Source organism: Mastigoproctus giganteus, chromosome 12 (genome assembly GCF_048544385.1).
Source record: "Mastigoproctus giganteus isolate SK-2022 chromosome 12, ASM4854438v1, whole genome shotgun sequence".
Lineage (NCBI taxonomy): Eukaryota > Metazoa > Arthropoda > Arachnida > Uropygi > Thelyphonidae > Mastigoproctus > Mastigoproctus giganteus.
Genome location: NC_143586.1, coordinates 46,483,079 through 46,498,124, shown reverse-complemented (window position 1 = coordinate 46,498,124; position 15,046 = coordinate 46,483,079). Strand labels below are relative to the sequence as shown.

At 34.8% G+C, this 15,046-nt stretch overlaps 1 protein-coding gene across 1 annotated transcript in view; it reads left to right on the top strand.

Annotated features, from left to right (window-relative positions):
• The first annotated feature begins 390 nt into the window (after positions 1-390).
• The window catches only part of LOC150077010 (cysteine-rich motor neuron 1 protein-like), a 165,450-nt gene continuing 150,794 nt past the window's right edge, over positions 391-15,046 (top strand). Inside the window, exon 1 of the mRNA XM_090386072.1 lies at positions 391-431. The gene's annotated coding sequence lies outside the window, so the exon portion shown is untranslated. The remainder of the gene's footprint in view (positions 432-15,046) is intronic.

Sequence of the window (15,046 nt, the reverse complement as noted above, 5' to 3'; positions counted from 1 at the left end):
CTCTTCTGAGCTTTTTTTTTTTTTTTTTTACAACGATCAGATCAAAATATGTATTTTTATCTCTTAGAATTAAATGACATATGAGGGCTATGTATTCGAAATAATCATCCGCTAGAGGTCAGTATAGTCAGAAGTATATAGTTTTTTTAAAATGGCAGATTTCTCTATAAAAATTACCATAAGCCATGAATGTAATTAAAGTATTTTGCCTGACTGCGTTTAATTCAATGGAGAAATTTAGTGATGTAATCGGTAAAGTAGTGCATTGATTTTAACTCGTCTTTAAATGCTGAATATGGATTTCGCATTAAGGAAAAGCTCAAAGAGAAGGCGTAACTACGAAATGGATTAGAGAGAGTGGATTAAATTAGAGCAGGGAAGACTGCTCTAATCTAAACCTTGAAAAAGAATTTAATATAAATTGTTAAAAGGTAAGAAAATTTAAAGCATGAAATAGTTTTCTTAAAATTAAGATAGTGGTCAGATAATAAAAGATTTGTTTTTGTGAAAAGTATTTATGCAGGAATTGAAAATTTTTCTCAGGAAAAACTTTAATTTTCAAAAAGCTGAAAATTCGTGTAAATGTATCTTTGGATGAGGGTCTCGGTTCTAAAGATATTAGGACATCCTAACGTTATATTAATTGTATCTACTTCTACATCTGTTATTAATCATTACCTTTCTTTTTATTATCTGATGAAAAATTCTATATAACACGAACTCATAAAGAGAGCTCAACTTTTAAAATACCTGCTCCTCTTTAATAGTCATTCAAAGATGGACAGAGAAATAGCACCTGCGAAGTGATCTGATTGAGGTGTATAAAGCCTTAAATGGGTTGAGCAGGCTCAATTCTGATGGGATTCTTCCTCTTGCTTCGATTATGTTTTAATGGAGCAAAATGGGGTCTTACATTTGAGAAATAGCAACCCACAAATAAATTATACTGGGAGTTACAATACGGGCAGATATGAAGTTTTCTGAATAGTGTAAACAGACAGCCAGAAAAATCCACAATGTCTTATCGATGATTTATCGAAAGTTATCCTGTATAGATAGGGTGATCATAATCATCGATAAGACACGAAAAAGGACATAGAGCTTCTTGAAAAGTCCGAAGATGGGCAACTCGCATGGTGAGATCGGCAGAAGGAAGACCGTACAAGAAAAGACTCCGATTATGGGTTTGGTAATCAGGCATCTCAGAGGAGACCTGATTGAGGTTTACAAGGCTCTGAGAGGGACTAGTAAAATGAATAAGGGTGGAATTCTCAGTTAGTCGATCTCAGTAGTAGATAGCAGGGTTCTCCCCTCCCATAAACTGGGGTTTTTCGTCCAGCAAAACAGGCAAATCGACCAGAGAACAAATGCAATTTACAGACACAATACACATGAGTATATGTAATAACTTACCGGGTGACCATAATATAATAGTTCAGTTTAGTTTGTTATAAAGAATTCCAGAACTAGGGGTTATAAATTCAAATTACAGGGGTTCAGGTTTAGATTAGATTGTAGGAATTTTGTTTTAGCCAGCGAGTCGTTGATTGCTGGAACAAGTTGCCCTCTCAGGTAGTTGAGGCTGACAATTTGAATAAATTCAAAAGGCAACTGGACAGTTACCTGTGGAAGGGGAGAAGCATATAATTTATGTTTTCTTATCTACGTGGGAAAAAAAAAATCAAATTATTATTTTAGGGTTACCCGTAATTAAATACATTAACCCGTATTTGTGTGTGTAAATTGCGTATGTTCTATGATTGATTTGCCTGTTTTGCTGGACGAAAAAACCCCAGTTACTGGGGAGAAAAACCTTGCTATCTACGCCTGAGACCAACTAACTCAGCCACGGAGTGAAAAAAACCCATTAAAGTTTCTCGCGTCATCGACGGGATTCGAACCCAGGCCTTTTCCGCCCGCTGTGGGGAGGACGGTGACGATACCACTGTGCTACGCGCGCAGACTATCTACGTGGAAGAAGACAGAGAGTGGTAATCAATGGACGCTGCTCTCCGTGGACTAATGTTATTAGTGGAGTACCCCAGGGTTCAGTGTTGGGCCCGCTGTTGTTTTGTACGAGTAAAGTGATGAACTCACGTTTCGCCTGCTGTGACTATGCGAGCGAGAAAATTATCTCCTTCGTCGCTGTATCGCAACAGGTTCTCCAGACACATCCCCATGCGTTTTGCTTTGTCCTCATCTGATAATTGTCTGGACGGTTACCCAGCGGCAGCACACCTTTCGAAAGCCAAGGACATCGTGAACAGTCGACTTACGTTGTCTTCTGTCTTTCTCGATGAAGTCCTGCCCGCCGATGTCGATCTTCAATGTCAACACGGCCCGCTTTAAATTCATTGCTCTACAAACACACCTGCTTCTTTGTCAACACCTTTTCGCCACAGCACCCAGTTCACGATGAATGTCACTTGGTGAAGAACCTTTTGCTTGCAAAAAGCGAATAACTTCACGAACACCTGTTTCGGACCACACTCGCACAATAGCCGCCATTTTGCAACTGGAATCTGCTGTGAGGCGACAGTACCGCAACACTGCACTGGCGGTCCTTTTGAACTTTATTAACGGGTCTATCTGTCCACCGCATTCCATCTCATTACCTTTCACCATTATTAAGAAAAAAAAAATGTGTTACTTTACTTTTCGGAAACCCCCCCGTATCAATTCATTAATATCAATGATATTAATGAAGGTGTATCAGGCTTAATGTCGAAGTTTGCAGATGATACAAAGGTGTAAGGATTGTTAATGACGGTAATGGCAGTGTGCTACTGCAACAGGATCTAGAAAAGTTGGGCAGATGGGCTGAGAAGTGCTAACTGAAGTTTAACCTTGACAAATGCAAAGTACTGCATATAGGTAGAAGTAAGCCCAGAAAGTACCAATTATGTGGTACTACACTTATGGCGGTAGAAAATGGAAAAGACCTGGGAGTAATTGTGCAGTCAGATATGAAATTTTCAGAGCAGTGTAGACATGTTGCCAGAGCAGGTCATGGGGTATTGTCAAAGATATAGAGGAATTTTGCTAGTAGGGAAAATGAGGTGATTATCCCTTTGTATAAGGCAATGGTCAGGCCACGCCTTGAGTACTGCGTACAGGTCTGGAATAGTTGTTCCAGATCTGTTCTACAACTGTACTGGAATAGTACAGTTGTAGAATAGATGTGCGGAAATTTGCCTTTAGCAAGCGGGTAGTTCATTGCTGGAACAATCTTCCATCTGTTGTTGTGGAAGTTGATAACTTACATAAATTCAAGGAGGAACTGGACAAATGTTTAGAGGGAATGGATGTGTGAATATATATATATATATATATATTTTTTTTTTTTTTTTTGGCTGATACATACGCTTCCTGCCTTGCATCACATGCCTCTACTATTTTCTTGTCTATAGTTTTAAGGTTAACATTCTCTTCAATATTTTGGAGTAACTTTTTTAATAAAAACTTCAGTGAACCAAAGAAGACAGACTTCCAAAGGAATGAGATTTGAACGGTGTAGGACGGGGCAACGTATTCTAAATCCGTTCTGCTTTTTCTTTATTTCTTTGTAAACTGTTGTTTATCCATATCTTGTTTCAAGGGCCATCTGTTATGTTTTTTTCTAACTCGGACTCTCTGCAAACAGCTTTTCAGTTTCTTCAAAGTATGCGCCCCTCAAACCAAAAATTCTTAGGCACGCTTTAGAATTTATGGCTTTTCCTTTCACCGTAACATCCATCAAAATTACGCCTTTTTATATCCCAGAGAACAATGTCCATAACTTTTCCTGCCAAGGAAACACTTCTCATGAGGAGATTTTTGACACCACTCTATGGATTATCGATTGGTTTCTGGCTCAAATTTATATTTCTTGCATTAACCATTTTTATCTAGGTGTCATCACTAGTGAAAATCTGTGGAAAAGAAGTCGTTTCTATTTCTGTCTCATATCATAATAGTAACTGAAAAGCATTCTCTTAACTCTAAGGAATTGTGTTCTAATATAATTTATTTTATTTTATTGTTATATTTATTTATTTTTGAATCTGTACTAACATAACTAAGGCTATACTGCATTGGCATATCGTATAAAGGTTTGCCGAATTGTATACGAGTAATATTACTTTTCTCTCTGATGTTGATCTTTACTTTTAAAGTGAACTAAAATTTTCTGGTGTTTTTGTGGTTGAGCTAAGCATCCTACTGATATTTCAAGCAAAGATATTGTTCTAGAACCAGTTTTTAAAGCAGTGCGTTATAAAAATGTAGGATTTGTATGAAGACATATTCGTGGACTAATGTTATTAGTGGAGTCCCGCAAGATTCGGTTTTGGTCCCACTGTTATGATATACCTTCATCAATGATATTAATGAAGGTATATCGGGCTTAATCTCCAAGTTTGTAGATGATGCAAAGGTTGGCATGGTTGTTAATGACAGAAATGGCAGCATGCTACTGCAACAGGATCTAGAAAATTTGGGCAGATGGGCTGAGAAGTGGCAGCTGATATGGGTACAAGTAAGCCCAGAGAAAGAACCAACTATGTGGTACTACACTTTGGATGGTAGAAAATGGAAAAGACTTGGGAGTAATTGTGCAGTCAGATATGAAATTTTCTGTCAATGATATACAGGAATTTTGCTAATAGGGAAAAGGAGGTGATTATCCCTTTGTATAAGGCAATGGTCAAGCCACATCTGGCCTCATTTTAGGAAGGATGTATAGTTGCTTTAGCGAGTACAGAGAAGTGCAACATGATTGGTGAAGGGAACGAAGGGGTGATCTTATCAAGAAAGGCTTAAGTTCTGCAAATCGCAGCGTCTGGAGACTAGGCACCTGCGAGGTGATTTGATTGAGGTGTATAAGGCCTTGAATGGGTTGAAGGGATTCTTCCTCTTGCTCGGATTACGAACCTGAGGGTGCATAAATTTAAATTGAGGAAAGACAGTTGTAGATGTGCGGAAATTTGCCTTTAGCCAGCGGGTAGTTGTTGCTGGAAAAACTTCCATCTGTCGTTGTGGAAGTTGATAGCTTAAATAAATTCAAGGAGGAACTGAACAAACTTTTAGAGGGAATAGATGTGTGAAATGGTTTCTTTTTTCTTTTTTTTCTTTTTTTTTTTGGCTGATGCTACATAAGTTTGCTTTTTTGCATCAATGCCTCTGCTATTACTATTAATACATTTTTTTTGTATTTCTTGTATTCCTCATTTTTATCCATAATTTCCTTCCAGAATCTTCGTTGAAAACTGGTTGAAAATTATTTTACTAAAGTTTGTAGGTAAATGTCTCCAAGGGTCCACATAAAGCAAAGTGCTTTATATGTCCACATAAAGCAAAGTGCTTTATGTGGACCTTTGGAAACATTTATGCATATTGTCGTAGTGATTAAGCTGTATGTAAGTGTGTTTGTAACATGATAAATTTCAATTTTTAATAAATAATTATTGAAAATCAATAGTATCAATATTGTCTTGTGATTATCTGATAAAAAGTGTCATATTATAGTTTGTATGATCTAATTATTATTGCAAATTTGCAAAACAAACAAATAAACGACATCTGTAAGCTAAATTTCTTAGTTAACTATTGCTGTGTCAAGATGGAAGTCTTATATTCTAAAAAAAAAATTACATAGTGAAAAAGTCAGTTGAAGGTCAGACTTTTATGGTTAAATAGAAAACTATTTGCTGGTTTTATGTCTTGTGCTATTTATTAAGAGGTAAATCTCATACATACAAGGAAGAAGCTTATACTTTCTCCAAATGTCTGTCTAGCAAGTTCACAAAAAAAGGCCTTGGTAGAGAGGCTGGAGCAGAGGTGAACAGAGTCTGTTGTGATCTGTAACAAAGCCGTCTATCAAGAAAGATTTACTTCCAGAGAAATTGCTTGAAAACTGGCTCTTAAACTTTTATGGTTGTAATAACAATAAGATTGAAAGCAGTAAAAATAGGAACTCTCACCTCTTGGCTATATGAAATATGAAATATGTCTTAAGGGAGGAAAACAATTCGGAGATTTAAAGCCTATTGTATTATATAACATATGGTAAATGTAATCAACGACACATTTATCAGAAATGTAGAAATTTATCCTGGACAAACTCTTTGAAATTAGTTTGCTTTGTTGAGTTATACAAGCATAACAATTTATAATGATTAAAAAAACATGCTGACAGCGTGATAAACAAGATACCCGCTATTTAATTAACACAAGTAAAAAGTCACGTTGATGAGTTGCACTTGCCAACATTTCCACTGCTTGCATTTTATACATCACCAGTATTTTGGAAGCGTTCCACAACCAATGAAAACATGCGAAGTGTTGCTTAGTTATTTAATATAAAATATTAAAGTACATGAAGTGGCATATTCTCATTTCTCTAAAAAAAAAAGCCAACTACAATTGCACCAGTGTTCCCATAAATCACACCGACTTTCCTCAGTCCTCAACTAAAAATAAACAGCATTGCAACCTAAGGAGAATTACTCCTTTGCCATTTCATATAATTTAAAGTTTTATAGTGATCATACGGCTGAAGCCTTTTACCCTATGAGTACCTGAATTATGCTTGAGTTATTTGTACTAATTAAGTAGCAGTTATCTTGTTAATCGGTGGAGTGAGAGTCTTTTTCTTTTAATTGTGATGCCCGTGTACTATTGCCATCTCCTTCAGTCCTCACATCAGGAATGATTTTTATTACTTTGACATGCAACTTTTTATCAACTATAGTCGTGTATAAAGTAATTAATAGTGCTTATTATAACACCCTAGCCGTTATCTGAGTGTTTACGATCACTGTCCTTCCATACTGTGTATAAAAGGTCTGGATTCGAATTCCGTTTTGGTGGTAGGAATTATTATTGGCATTTTTCGCAACGTGGCCAAGTTACTCAGTCTCGGGCGAGGGCTACATGGTCTTTATGCATAGTTTATATAGCAATTATATTAATAGTGAAAAATAAGTCGTGACTATTATAACTTATTCGACAATCTACTCTCCTAAGTGTTATTACTTTTCTTTACACTGCTGACGTAATGGCTTTTCTTTTTCCATTCAACACCTGTTCACTGACCTTTTCTTTTATCTTCAATTTTGAGGACGAAGTAAATCAAAGATGCTTAAAAAATCAAGAAAAGAAAAAAAAACATTTTGCACAGACCTTCAGACTGGAGCGCTTCGGGAAGCAGCCTAACTTGGTGATGCATATTCCTCTGCGTGCAGAACCAGAAGGGGTAACTGAGTCATCAGCATTATCCCACAAGTGTGGGTTACACTGTCAGTTTATAGCATAAAAAGTGTATTTTTTGCAATGTAAAAAATGTGTATTAACGATATTTTTTTTGAATTTGTGAATGATTTTTATGTATGTAGCTTTTTTCTTATTTTTTTACGTTGGTAAAATCCGTTGTTTAGTGCAATAGCTGAAAGAAAAGCTAGGTCAGAGTACCTTAAATAAATGTTGGTGGCAATTCGCTAGTAACGTAAGTCAAGGGCTTCATTTCCCTCTTTTTATATTATCACTTTTTCACTTTTTTTTATTATATAATTTTGAATTCTTTCTTAAATTTTAATATAGTAACATTCCTTTTCATATATCATATAGTGATGATTCATGTTTCTTAAGGAAGAATACTGATTGGAAAATAGACTTGCTTTATATGAAAATGGAAAATAATGTTTATTATGCGTTCTTTTTAAATTTCGTTTTTTGTTAAACTTTAACGTAACTTGAATCCAAGTCTTATCAACGTAACTTTTATAACAACTTTGTATCAATAGTCACAAATTTTAGACGACACAAAATCCAAAATTACACAATCTTTTGTTATATTGGCATATGACCAGAACAGTCACTATAATGAACAAAGTGTATGGATTCTTATTGGTATGTTGGAATCAAATCAAACATTCCAGTTATTCCAACGTTGCAACAAGTGTCCTTATTCTTTGCTTTTTTCTCTCTCTCTGTCTCTCTTTTAATAAATAGCCACAGAGTTACACTGCACATGTTCTTCAGCGTAGCTGAAAGTTCTTGATTCTTAAGTGTTTCTACTTTAAATGGTCCATTGTGAGTTTTCATAACTCTTGAATCACTGCTGTCAGTGATAGATTGGATAACCGGAAAAATCTTCGCCTGAAAATATGAGTTTGTCGCCGACTGGCTGAAGAAAGTTGGCACCTGTCCACTTAATGAGGTTGAGCAATATTGTCAAGAGAGTATTTTGGTATATATAGCTGATTGAATAATAATCCATTTGTAAGCGATTAGAAAAATGGGGACAATCCTTATTATGCAAGTAACTTAAATTACCCATTTTGTTGTAAGGATTCGTTCCTTGTTAGAAATGATTACTGTTTTTAATTATGATATAAGAGCATTAATTACAAGCAAAAATCTCACAATTGTAAATTAACTGCAATGAAAGTAGTTAATATATATAGGATGAGAAAGAGAGAAAAGGAGAGAGAAAAGGAGAGAGAAAAAGATGAAAAAGGAATGAAGGAAGGGGTAAGGGATAAAGAGTGAAAAAAAATTATATATATATAAATTAATCATGAAAGGACGAATTGCTTTGCAACTCACAACCCTGGCGTCTTCATCGGGTATCAACCACCGGAATTTCAAGAAATAACAGCAACAACGTGTCATTATTTCTGATGTTTCTGATGTTAATAGTTCAGGAAAAAAATGCTGTTATTCTTATTCAAGCCACACAGTTTGAAGCCACGAAAGCTTCAAATTGTAACCAGCCGTCATTCTTTCGATGGCATTTGCATTAATAAAAGATATTAACAATATTTTATAATTTTCTTTGAAAATAATAAAATATTGAGTAGGTTTCAAATACATTTCTTTTCTTTTCTTTGAAAATAAATTTAATAAATTTGAAATTTGAAAAAAAAATAATAATAAATGAAATAAAAATATTACATTAAATTAAATAATAATAAATTTAATTAAATAATAATAAACATGAAACTTGAAAATAAATTTGCAAGTAAACTTTATTGTGAAAAACAGACGTTAAAATATTGCTAAAATACAATATTTTATTGTATTTTAACTCAGTCTATCAGTGAAGTATGAAAATCTTAGTGGTTACGACTACAGTGCATAGATTTGGATTTATTTTATTACTTGGGTTTGAAGATAAAGTATTAATTTTATTACAATACAATATTTTATTTTTTAAGTGATTATGCAAATTTCGCATTACTTAAAAAGATTTTCCAAATCATTACCGCAAATTAATCTCATTTGAAAACTTATGTATATCTCAATATCAGCCATAACACGTTCTTACAAAACTAACACCTGAATTGTGTAAATAATATGCACAAACCAATAGATATCCCAATTCTATGGTATGAATCTGATTCTCAATTTTAGTTACTCCATTCATGATTCACCTATTTTATTCTGCACCTGCAATCAGAAAAAAAGATAAAAATTGGAGCGTCTCACTACAAGTGCGGACTTGGGAACTTTTCAATTTCTTCCCCTCTGTTCTATTTGAAGCAGACTAACATCGCAGTCTGTCTGCTAGATTAAGGTTGTGTGTATGTGTGCATACACAAATACTCTATGTGTGTTTTTCGATTTAACATCAACAAGTTTCTTAACTGAAGAGTTCTAGTAAATATTAAAAAAAAAAAAGGTCGTTGAAAAGTGTATGATAAATTTAGAAATAGCTGACCTAGATACACAAATACGTATACTTATCTCCCCTCTCTATTTTTTTGCATACTTCCACGAATCGAAGGCCAATTGCCAAACAGCCTAGGAAACAGACGTATATCCGAAAAAGTCTTCTTCAAAGAGCTCAGATTTTTCACTACTAAACGTACAAGGCTAAGGTTATTATATAAATTTGCAACACCATTTTCTCCAACCCTTCTTATTGTAAGATACTTTACTACTTTATTTGTTCAATGCAAGGAGAACTCGGACGATATTTAAGCTCGGTGACCTTCAGTTGTGCGTGCAGTCGACTACAAGGGACGCTGTTTAAGAGCGACTTGGACAGACACCAACTTTTCTCAGTAACCTTTCCGGGGAAATAACGCGGAACTTAATATAAAAATTGTATTCCACATTTTCAGTCGCCTTAGTGGGGGATTTTTTTACAATATGAATATTAAGAGCAGATGTTTTCACATTTTTCTCTAACTTAATCATCCTTTTAAACTTTATTATATCTATAACATCCTTTTTGAAAATCAAATTTCCCGAAGTGAGAAGATTGAAGGAGAACAAATTTCAGGGTTACGTATGTGCTGATAGCAAATTTGAAGGATGGAAACTAAATTGTCATAATACAGTTGGTTATCAGGGTGTGGGAGTGAGTGTGACAAGGAAAAACAGAAATTAAATAGGACTACAGAATTTTCCCTTAATTGAACTGGAATTTAGTGATGAAAATGCTATAAAATTGTTTCTTTCCTCTCTTAGAAAAATATTTTCTAAGAGAAGGAACAAACTTTCAGTATCTTTTCATTCCCTTGTAAGAGATTGGAGGGAAAGTTTCAAAGTATTATAAAGAACCTGAAAATCCAAACAAATTGAAACGAATTTTTTGTGCCAAATGCGATATTGAATATTATGAATTGATGACGTTGAATTTTACTTAATATGCAGAAAAGAAAATAGCAGTGAAAAATACATTTATCTTAGTAAATATCTTTGTGCATATATCCTACTCTGCTTTGCATTGACCGACTTTTAATGTCCCTGTTTCTCTAGAAAGCATTACCAAGTTTTGACACGTTTCAGCAAGGGCAGGAGCTGAACCCAATATAAGTGTTCAGTTATTAGAATGAAATTTGATTACTACTTATCTCAGATATCCATGATTGTGCTGTAAAGCGACGTGCAATTTTTAACTATGATCCAGCCTTTGGTGTATTCCTAATTAGCAAGTGCAACTATATCGAGATCCTTTTTGTTTCTGGAAATTTGCCCAGAAAAGTAATCGGTGTAAGCACTTTTAATTTAAGAATATAAGCAAATAGATCATATTTTAATTGAGAAACTCTAGAATAGGATATTTAAAAATTTATACATTGAAAGAATTTTTTCCATAACAAGCTGTTCTAATTCGTTATTTGTCCAGAACAAATTTCTTCTAATTACAGTTTATTTGTAATGGCCACATTTATTGGCCTTATTTGAGTTTAAAAAACTGTGCCACAAATCGTATTCCACAAATTGATACAATCAATTTTCATTGACTTATATTAAGTATTTTTCAAAGTGTGTATTATGTTCTTTGTAAATCCATTTCTCTTGGAAAAGGACTGGCTCAATATGGACAATTTGGAATTGAATAATAGACCTATTTTCTGACTGGGAAATTTATGAACAGTCGAATCTACATCTGCCTCACCTAATATATCGATATTGTATTTTGCAATTGTAATACACTAGATATTATATCAGATATTTGAAGGAATTTCCTACATTCAGTCTCGCACTCCCTCTATGGCAGAGGGTTATTGAGAAAACGTTTAACTGAGTAAATACTATATCGAATTGTTGTAGTTTACGTTAATAACAATGACTTTTTTTTAAAAGACAGCCTTTACAAACCCGAATGCTTGGCTGAACAGGACTTCACCTACAAGCTTATCACACTGTCTAAACTCACTGCCCTTCAGGGAGAGAAAGGGACTGTCTTTGTTATACATTTAACAACTAAACCAACAAGCCAAGAAAGTATTTTAGTTCATGCTAAAACAATGACTTTTAAAACACAAGTTTTATAAACTTTGCTGAAGAAGACTTCATCCAACATGAGTTCGGACAGATCAGATAAATGGCCTCATAATCATCGAGGCCATTTATCCTGTCATTTATCCAAACTATTTTCCATAATTTTTTCCCTCAATAAACTGACAAACAGACCACCCTGTATACCAATATTTTTTTTTAGTATATAATCTACGACCCTCGCGGTAGCGCAGTGGCTATAAGCACCGTTTCCCTGCATTGACCGGGTGGAAGATTCGAATCTCGTCAATAACGCAATGAACTTTATATGGTTTTTTCACGTGGTTAAGTTAGTTGGTCTGAGACGAAGGGTTACATGGTTTTCCCTCCCGAAAACTTAGGCTTTTCGTCCAGCAAATAACAAACAAATCAAAGAATACACACAAACACAGACGAAATATACTGATGTCTGAAAGCCTTAGCAAAAGCAAAAAATGTCATAATCACAAAAAACTACATGAGAAGTAAAATATAAACCACAAGAAATAACTATGCCCCTGCTACTAGTAACATATTCTGTCAACCGTATCTTAAAATGCATATAGCTAAAGGAAATATGGGCAGTCTTCCTGTATCAAATGAACATAAGATCACATTCACTTTCTATTAAAAAGAAAGCAAGCATTTCTTGACTAAAGGCCACCTGAAAGAGAAAACCATAATACCTCATATATATTAAGTTTCATAACATTTCAGCTAATGTATTTAATAACAACAGGAGGGAGGAAGACAGGCACTCGTTTGGTATCTTTTTACAGTTTTAAATATCTGCGTGGGAGATGGGAGAAAAAAATACTTTCAAAACAATTTCCGCTTTGTGGAAGGTAGGTATGCTGCCAAGGCTGTATTGCAAAAGTGAATGGTACATTATTGCAGTCATCTGTGTTTAATATATATTACAAATATAGTAGCGTCGCCATCAATATATAAACTGACGATTTATTGGACACACAGCATTTTTCTAAATTAGCAAATATGCTCCTTTAATTAAAAGCGTTGTCTGTTGTTTTTGAAATTGCTAGGCTAGAGCTTCATATGCATTCTACTCACAACATTAAACGCACCTCGTGGGTAGGACGGTTGGTACGTTCACCATCCTTTCCCCCATCTAGTGGAAAAGACCAAAGTTCGAACCCTGTCGTTGAGGCGAGGAAATTTTTATGGGAGTTTTTCACAACGTGGCTGAGTTAGTCGGGCTCAGACGAGGGTGGCTTGTTTTTTTTTTCCTCCCGGAAACTCGGGTTTTTCGTCCAGCAAACAGAAATGCATATAATTCACGCGCTCGCCAAAGAATTACAATTTACATAAATAAAGCAATAAAATAACATAAAAGGCTTGATTTATTCGAGATGATTACCATATTGGATAATATTATATTTCAGTTTTAGTTGTTTGTAAAATACTTAGAATTTGGTAACTCTTCTATAATCGAATAGAAAAATACTGTAGTCAATAAATGTGTATAGTAAGAGATTTAGAAACTCCGTGATCATTACAAAAGCCTCCTTAGGGGCTGACCTCGTAGTGATCATAATCTATAACAGGAAACTTATGGATTATAGATCATAAGGATTAACTTCTTTCCAATTATGGAAGCGAAATATTACATACGCGTCCAGGAATGTGGCAAAAGGTTTTAGCAGGTATCGCTTTATATAATAAATCTAAATGTAATCTAGAGCAGTGACAGTCCTGCGTTCGAATCCTGTCGATGACGCGATGAACTTTTATGCCTTTTATGGTTTCAGGCGTAGATAGCAAGGTTCCCCCACAAGGAAACCCTTGTCTCTCGTCCAGCAAACAGGCAAATCGACCAGAGAACACACGAAATTCACGAACATAATAAATTTGGGCAAATGAATGAATATTCTGGGTGGCCCTAGTGTGACATTTACTTGTCTAGATCAGTGACCAATTGCAAGAGGCTTGTACACTCAAGCTTTAGAATACGATACAACATATTAATTTTCCTTTGTTAATCACAGAACCATGAACTTGATTGAAAACTTATACGTGGGCATTAAAAAATGAACATTTGGATAAGACTGTTTATTTAAAGATGGTGATCAGTGTTTTTTTTAAGAATATTTTCTTTGCTGCTGGTTCACTAGTGAGTAAAAATATATTTATTTAAAGGCTGGCTGATCAGTATCATTCGTTTCGGATTTCGATTTTTGATTTTCTGTTTTGTTTCACCACCTCTTTAACAACAAATTATTAGCTTTTTGATCAAATCAGCCATACTGCTTTTATTTCTTTCAACACCTCTGATAATGGTCCTTCTCAGATTAAATCAGTGCCCAAGCAACGAAAGATAAATGTCCTCTTCAGATCAAATCTGAGTTAATGTAGCTAGGTAACAAGAAAACAAACTTGTAGTTCTTGTCTTGGTGCTGTTCAGAACTTTATTTTCAAGAGAAGGGAGTGAGGAACGACATCTGTAATTTTTGAATGAAATTTTAAAGATTTGTTTTGTTGTATGAATTCAGACATTTCCTCATGCCAGAAGTCAAATGAAGTATAATCGTTGTCCAAGTATAATTGATCAGCAAAATTATTTGCATTATCTAATCGAAACATTTGTTAGCACCTTAAAACTGGATGAAAAACGAAAACAGTAATAAATGTAAAAACAAAAAACTGCTTGCGAGATCTTTTCCTCCACGTTAAAATAAAACACACGGACCTTGCGTTATTAGCTAGATTGCAAATGATAGCAAATTACTTTACAAGAGCGGCTTAATTCCACCCACACCGTACACTGACTCCATTCTTTGGCATGAGTTAGTAACTCCATATAAATATTGAACTCCCAGTTCAATAATCATCCGCCTTATATGCTATTGACCTATCTAGTGCTGCACTGAACTCGTCTGTCAACTCCTTAAGAGGAAAATAGGTCTCAAATGACGGCAAGTCCCGATTTCTGTGTTAATGACCGTAGTTTATGCAATGTACTGGTTCACTGAGTACATCTGCGTTCGCATTTGTGAACCCAACTACCAACTATCAAGAGGATAAAGCTTAGTTTCTGGAATTACAATTGATTGCAAGTAATAACAGGAATGGAAAAGTGAACTGTGTATCAAAAATAGGCGCGTTTCGTAAAGCAGTACTCCAGTACGATTTTGGTTGAGGAATCTTCTTAAGGGCCTCCAATGCCGTTTCGCTCAGAGCGGTGCTGTTTTATGTATATTGACGAACAAAAACAAGAAGCTAATCTGTATTACTCCGAAAAGCGTTTAAGGCTTATTGTCCAACGCAGAAATCATCT